At 38.4% G+C, this 8092-nt stretch overlaps 1 long non-coding RNA gene across 1 annotated transcript; it reads right to left on the bottom strand.

Moving 5' to 3' along the window:
• Nucleotides 1-301: 301 nt before the first annotated feature.
• LOC139602539 (uncharacterized) lies at nt 302-7795 on the bottom strand. Its single transcript, XR_011683294.1, has 3 exons — nt 7670-7795; nt 2191-2359; nt 302-410 (listed from the first exon to the last, which is right to left on the bottom strand). It is a non-coding gene; the product is annotated as an uncharacterized lncRNA (long non-coding RNA).
• Between the last annotated feature and the right edge of the window lie 297 nt (nt 7796-8092).

Raw genomic sequence — 8092 nt, 5'->3', positions numbered from 1 at the left:
AAGATTCCAAATCCATTTCAGCTCCACATGCAAGGAATGGAAACAGATATGGGCTTACATGGCATCTATGTTCACACAACAGCACTGAAAATTTAGGGGTTTATAAATTAAACTCTGACTTGAAGCAAGAACAATCAGACACACCAACATAATAAAATCCATCCAACAATCCAAATAAGCATGCAAAAATGCTTAAAAGTAACATAATAAATAAGTAATTATAATAAAAGTAATAAGACCAGATGAAGAAGAATTAAAATTAAATGTCATTCAGGGCCATTACGAGGTAATTTCCTACACTCACCTGTTCTTTTGAGCAATGAGGGAAAGCAAAATGCTGCATTGTCCAAATGTCTAATTACAACTCTTCACAAAGCTGATTACAAATTAATAGCAGAAGCTCCAGTTTCCTGAAAAATAGGAAATTCATGAACAAGAATGTGATTATTATAGCATGTGGTGCTCATGTGTTATTGGCTGCACTACCAACAGATCACATCTTGCAGAAATCCTACAGAAGCTCCAACCTGGATCCAAGCACCTATAGGAAGGAACATCATTCCCACTACAAGCTGAGTCTAACAAGGGACAAAAAAATACACGCTAGAGGAAACACAATATGCGAACATACAATCAGAACCAGAAAAAAAGAATAATTTATATTGAAATCAGTCCCAGGCTCTACTTGCAATTTTTTGTTTTCAACTATAAAAGGGCACATACCTTGGATTCTGTCAGAGTTGTAAATAGCATATGGATTATCTCAAGCAAAAAATTACACAAACATGACAACAACAAATGACATCATAAAATCCAATGCAAGGTTGGCCACCTCATCATTTTCAGAAGATGAAGAAAAAGAATCAGAATTTTAAGACCCAAATCTTACTGAAGACCCTCTCTCTCCATGTTCTTCTGCTAACAAAACCCAAGGGAAATCTGTTCCTGTACCAAGTTCTTTGATAGCCAAACAATGACATTATTATATGGTTTTAAATAATGTTGAGGACAGTTTCTAAGCCTCTGCATATAATATAATAATACATAACAAGTCACTGCCTTTTTTATTCATTCCATCCTCTGCTGTAGAAACTAAAACTCTTTCCACACACAAAAAGAGCTCAAAACATGCAATCATATATTCAAGGATTTTTCAAAAACTGTATTATCATAATAAAAAATAAAAAAAATAAGGAATTATTTTGAAAATGGATAGTACTACTCTTCTAAATCACATCAACAACTAAGTGTCAAGGGCCTGCTATAACTTGGTACCAAAAGAGTGTTCTATACAATTGCCTTGGATTAATGGCTATTTTATGCTAAAGGATAACTTCTTATTCTGCTGCAAGAAGCACATACTTGCCATGCACTGCAGACATTAGGAGTGTTGGTTATGATGTATGCATGGAAACCATCCAGGGGGAAAACAAATCCTATAAACTTAAGTGAATCCACACTGGACACTGGAAGTACAACTGTGAAGTTTCAGGAATAAGCAGTAGAACTCAGAGCTGAAGGGAAATAAATTTTGAGTATTTTGACCAGTTTTTTTTTGTGTCTCAGTAAGAGAAAGTATTTATAGGGACATGTCAATTCAATCTATCACTACATAAAACAACTCCTAGGAGGGAGTCAGGAAGAATTTTCTCAAAACAGCATCCTAGTTTGTTAAACACAGTATGGCATGACCCCATTCTCATGTAGCCCAGTGAAAAACAGATTCTAGTAGCAGTGGGAGGTATATGGAGTATGAGATTTCCATTTCTTTTCTATGAGACTCAATATAAAAAAAATGGCATTGGATACACTTTAAAAGGGCAAAGCCGATCTTCTTTATTTCCATGCTCCCCCAGCTTCTGCAGTTTTTCAAGTCTTACAAACAATATCTAAAAAGACAGTGAAATTTCCCTTGTGAAATATGGAAAACACAGAAGCTTTTTCTTCACCCCAAGCATGCTCACTGGGATTCAACAGGGCAAGTCCTGAAAATAGGGCTTTGAATAAAATATCACAAGTAAATAAGGGTGCAGTCAGAGGCTGTGTCTATTAAAATTACATATTTAATCTCCATCCCAGGATAAAACATGGTCTCTGCACCACCCCTCTTGCATTCCCTGTTCCTCCTTAGGAATTTCCTGCCTTGTTGTTTGGAATTTAAGCATTATTTCATAGCATGCCAGCTTTTACCTGCTGCTGGTTGTGGCACTGTCCTTGCAGGGCTCCCAGTTCTGCAGAAGGGAAGATGGAGGAATTGGGCATGACTGTGCCATTGAAAGGAGGCAGCAGGATGCCCTGCACAGTGCCAAGAGGTCAGGGAGCTGGGTTACTCTTCCTGAGACTAGAAGTGCCAGGAGCTCTGAAAACGGAGCACAGATTTTATTTAAAAAGAAGATAAAATTATGCCAGGCTTCCAAAATGTCAAAAGGCCACCCCCTGTATTAGGATAGACAAACACAGGGTGGGCTGGTAAATCCTTTCCCAGCCTCAGCTCTGCCCTCAGCCCCATGGTCAAACAAAAAAAAGCAAGAAATTTCTGGGTAACTGATTCCAGTCATCCCTCTGAGCCCTGAGGGAAAACATCTTTCTTTCCATCTCTTCATCCCAGGCTGCCCACTGGCCTCAGCACATAAATCCTCAACATTTTATCCTCTTTCAGTAACTTGGATTCTGCTTCATATTTATCAATAATCAAACCCTCAAGGAAGGAATATTACCAGTTTTCCTCCTTTGTCTATAAGGGACAATACAGTTCCTGGTGTTACAAAAACAACAGTAATATCCTGATTGCATTATTTTGCCACTATTTGCCTAGAATAGAATCAGCCCCTCGAAAAAATGGGTTTTTTTGAGGATGGAAGGAACAGAGTGAGTTTTAACCATATTTGATATTGGCCTGCATTGCACATAACATGATTTCAGAAAGCTCTGGATTCAATCTGGGCTAAGGCAATGCTCCCACAGTTGAAGTTTCTCTTGCATAATTCAGAATTTCCTGGGTATAAGATTTACAGATAAGAAGTTTCTTCCATGCATAAATACTACAGCAATCACTGCTCCCACAACATCTATTTTTCCAATTTGCTTTTTTTCCTCACTCAGGCCATATCTTGCCTGGATAGGTGAAAGAGAGAAATGGCATTATTGTCATCTCCATCAAAGATGCAAAAACATGCTACAAAGCTAAAATACCTCAGCTCTCCTGTCTGCTGAGTTTCCCATTTGCTAATGACTAATACAGAAGCAGGTGCTGTTCCAAAGCCACAGGAAAGCACTGAGTTTGCCATATGACAATAATGCCAAGGCCATCATGCAAAGCTGTTCAGGAGAGGGGAAGATGGGAAATTAAACACCTGTAATTAATTTCCTTCACAGAACATCCTCTGGCGACATCTGCACAAACCTCCCTAAGTCAGAAACCCATCTGTGATGTTTTGCAATTGGTTCAGAAGCCAGTTTTGCTCTGCAGACTGACACTGGCAACAGCAATTAAATGAAGATGGAATGCAAGGTCTTGCTGAGCATCCTCTGCTGGGGGGCAGCTCAGCCACTGTATTTGGGAACTTCATGGAGCTTTTGTGTTGTTTTTTGGTTTTTCTTGTTTTCCTTGCCAATTTGTAAATTGTTCTATTTGCTTGCTTCCCCTCTCTTTAAGACTGATACTATCAGCATCAAAATAATAATAATATATTCATTTATTCATTTCTGAATGCTTCTAGAGCCATATCCCAGAATTTCAAATAGTGTTTTAATAGAGACAAGGACAAAACAGGGATGCTTGACATCTGATATAGGAAGAGCTGCCAGCCTGAAATAAGTGCAGAAAGGTACCATGCATGTATTTTTCAAATAGCTAATGTAACTGCATAACAGAGAATTAGAATTAGGTGTTTTTCTGTGTCTCTTATCTACTACACATTTACAGAGGAGGAATGCAGCTTGGAACATTCATCTCCTTTGCAGCTGTTATCCTGCAGAGATTTTCCAGAAGTGGAACTAAGCACAAGTGACCAGGTAGGACCAATTAACCAGACCCATTCTTGGTAAAACACTGAAATTACACTTTCAGGGTACACCCTAATTTGGCATCCAGATTAAAAAATGCAGAATTAATTTAATAATTAAAAATCAAAATCAACAACATCATTGAAATCCTTTTTCATACAGCTACAGGTGGAAAACAGCAACAAGCCTCATGTACTTTCCTGCAGCACAAAGCACTGGAAGAACAAACCCCCAGCTTGGAGGACAAAACAAATTAAACTGACAGACTTACCAAAGGAGATTTCAACAACCTGCCTGGCCACCTCATTAAATACATTTCACATAATAAAACTGTTCAGCAAGATTGGTAGCTTGTATTAAGTGGTCACAGTAACCTTCCTTGATCTTCTGCCTTCTCATTTTCCTAATACAACCTAATATACAATTTGCCTGTTTTAGTGAAACTGAGTTCAATGAGATCGTGTTTTCAACATTTATTTTTCCAGAATAATCCCTAAGCCTTTTTCTTGATCAATGTGCTGAATGATTGTTCCACTCAGCAGGTATTCCCCAGATTATTTAGTTTCTTCTGCTTTTAATAAGCTTACATTTCTGTACATTGAACTCTATCTGTCTGCTGTTGGCCTAGTCTCAAGAGAAACACTTGCTTCTAATATTGATTGCACTATGCATTATTTGTTTTGCCTTTAATCCTGGCACATGAAATCCTGAAGGTTTTGTTTTCAGTATTCTATTTCAAGTCAGCTTGAGTGATGTCAAGAGAACTGGCTCATCCAGTTCAGAAAAGAAATAAATGGTTTTGGAAAAAAAAAAAATCATTGCTTCTATATGAATTTAAGTGTTCCTTAGTAACTAAAAAAGTGAAATTCATGTTTCATGTAACATAAGAACTATAAATTACACATTGCCATCAATAACCTGAATAATTTTAACATCAACAGTCAGAAAAACATTACCTTGAACCCAGCTCTCACTAAAGAAGGGAGAAACATGTTTGAGACAGACTTGCTTTGAGGTCCTTTCCAATCTATGTTCTGAGATGGTAAAGCTTTGGAAACACATGCACTTACGCATGCCAGTAGCCTTCCTAAAGAAAAATGCAAAAAAATCTTGGAGGTGACTGCCACGTGAGATATTTTTATGTCTGAAATGTAGGAGATTCCTTTCCCATTTACATAACTTCACAAGGACACTTAAAGCACTTTAAAACATTATGAATTCCAAAGGTTTGTGAAACATATATTTATATAGATATTGTTTTATATATGTATATTATCGTGGTGGTGCATACCTTGCAGTGACTCTTTGTGTGCATACACATGTGCAATTGCTGTGGCAAACATGGGAGAAATGCTGCTCTCTCAAATGTTTGAGTTCTTTAGACATCTAAGGAAGTTAAGCCTCTAAGTAAGTTTAATTTAAGTCATAAGCTGAGCTAAATGCTGTTAAGTGTAGTTCCTTTATTAAATTGTTAAGTTACAACTGAAGTACTGGTGAGTGCTGTTAAGCCTGCTGTCAGGCCATATTCCTTTTTATCCTTGCCCTTTTTCTCCCTTTGTCACATGCACCTAAACACACACAGATAGTTTTCTGTTTATTGCTGCTTGGATTGACTGACTGAACTTTATTTCTTGCTTTTTCCCCTGCGTGCCTTAACCCTGTAGTAAGTAGCAGGGAGAGCATTTCCAACAAGCCTTTCCGTGCTGTCGCTTAATATTAAATCCTTTCTTTTGCTGAGACCCTTGCCAGTCATTCTTTAAGCAATCTCAAGAACTCCTTCTCAACAAGTATCCTTAAGGAAAGGTTGTTAATTTCAACAGAGCAGGTTGCTTTCAAAATCAAGGTTTTTAACACACAACTGTGAGTGACACAGCTCCATCTGGATGGTTTGGTTTTGAATGCATCAATATACGTGGCCGAATAGAACATTCTCTTTCAAATCACAGCCTCCTTTACCCCTCATACTTCAGCAATATTTCCTGATATGATGAAGCAGTTGCTCATCTCATTTCTGAAGGGCTTTGTTTAGCTCAGTGATAGCACTGATTATGTGCAAAATTATCAGTTATCTGCTATTATTACCGAGCAGCACCATCTTCGTACATATTTACAGAAAACTCTCTCTCCCTGCCTGTTCTCCCTGTTTCCACAGAGTGAGTGTGTTTACTTGAACACTGCCTTTTGAAAAACATCAGAGAAATCAGTTCTATGCAAAGTCATTGTGACCAGGCTCTGTGAAAGCTACAGAAGGGTTTATGCTCCAGCAGCCACCTTAGCAGGGCTTTAATTATGAACAGGAACTCTGCCCTAGTGGCACAAAGGAGTTGGCACAGAAGCATTTCACTCTCCCACTGCTCTCCCTCATCCCTCAGCCCCACTGGCATGGTTTTCCAGGAAAGGAGGGCAAGTGAGGGCAGTCGGTGCTCTTCCAAAAGCAGCTTTAGTTCACCATTAGCTTCCTGCCAAGAAATCTGCAGGGTCAACAGGGAATGTTGTTAGGAAGGCACAATGCTTGGTGCTGGGGGTTTAAGCTTTATTGCAGTGTGAACTTTGTTAAACATTTAGAACGCCTTAAGAAATACAGTGTAAGCACAGAAAAGGGATATCTACACTGAATATTCCTCTCACTCTTTTAATAATGGACCAAAGTCTCTGTAACTTGACTTTCCTCCTCAAGAAATTCCCTATCTATTTCCACATTATTATGTGCTTCAATTGTGAAATTTTATTTCTTCATTACTCTCATTCTGGTACCAGCTCTCCACAACCTGAGTCCTGTTAGAGAAATTAGGGGATTCTTTCCCTTTCAGTCACCTGTACATCAGTTTACATTCATAGATGTCTAAATAAAAGAAGCAATGCCTTTATTACATTCTGGGACTCTGAGAAGCCAATTCCTTTAATAGCTTCCTCAAGAAATGTACATTGTCTCAACTGCAAGATCCATAATGGCTTCCTGGAAATGCTTCAGGGTATAGAGTCTTTACTAGATTAACTGCAAAATTAAGTCTCAAATTAAAGTTACTTTGCCAATTCTGCTAGCATCTTCATCAAGCTCTGGGAAATGTATTTCCAGAGATTCTCTTGTTACATTTAGGGGGAAGACTACCATTCTGTGCAAATCCTACAGTGTTGAGGTTGAGATTAATCACACTCAACCAAGGGAGCAAAGGCAGATGTGCAGTAACCATAAGCTCCCTCCCTAATCCTTAGAGATCACTGGCAGAAAGCAATTCAGGTTGTTAGAGGAATGAATGACTTTTGGAGTGTGCTCATCTCCTCTGAGTGACTACAGAGAGATGCTGACAAAACATTCTCCTGTTGGGCATATCAGCATAGCACTGAAGCTTCAGTAGCAGGAAGGTCCAAGCTCTTCCTAGCTATCAAATAGACTATCAAATTTTTATCCACTAGATAAAAATAACATTCCTCTCTCAGCATCAAACATATCAGGGGATCAAATATAAGAACCTTATATAATAGCTATATCAAATATAAGAACCTTACCCAGCAACCTTACACCATTTGCATCTAAAAGAGCTGTACAACAGCCAACAACTGTTTATCCTAAACTCATTTTGAGCTCCCATTCCCTTTGCAGAGCTCATCATAACATTTATAAAATTGTTATATCATACAATTGTTCCTAACTTCATTTAAATACCTGCATCTGGATATAAAGGTCCAGCAGTATAAAGGCCCTCTAGGTTTCCCTTAAAACCTTCGCCCGTGGCACTCACATGTAAAAGGAGGAATGACTTGGCCCAGGTGTTTATTCAGGAACCTTCTGGAAAAGATCAAAAGTAGTTAATTGTAGTTAAACCATTACAATCATTAATGCCACTTGATGTTCATAGCAAAGTGGACTCATCAAGAAGAGAAAGTGGTGGTGTGTCCACACCCTTGTAAGGAAACAAGGAACCAGAATGATTGCAAATCAACCAACCTTCATTAGCAAAACATCAGCATTAGTGGCTCAGAGCAGCACACCAGCTTATTTGATCCTGTTTTAAATTCTTTAAAACTTCAACTACAGTTTCCAGCAGTGCAAGGTTTAAACTGCTTACTGTAACACAAAATCACCTTC

Source organism: Agelaius tricolor, unplaced genomic scaffold (assembly GCF_023055355.1).
Source record: "Agelaius tricolor isolate 1412-34295 unplaced genomic scaffold, bAgeTri1.0.p SCAF_34, whole genome shotgun sequence".
In the NCBI taxonomy this organism is placed as follows: Eukaryota; Metazoa; Chordata; class Aves; order Passeriformes; family Icteridae; genus Agelaius; species Agelaius tricolor.
This window is presented reverse-complemented; position numbering and strand designations above follow the sequence as displayed.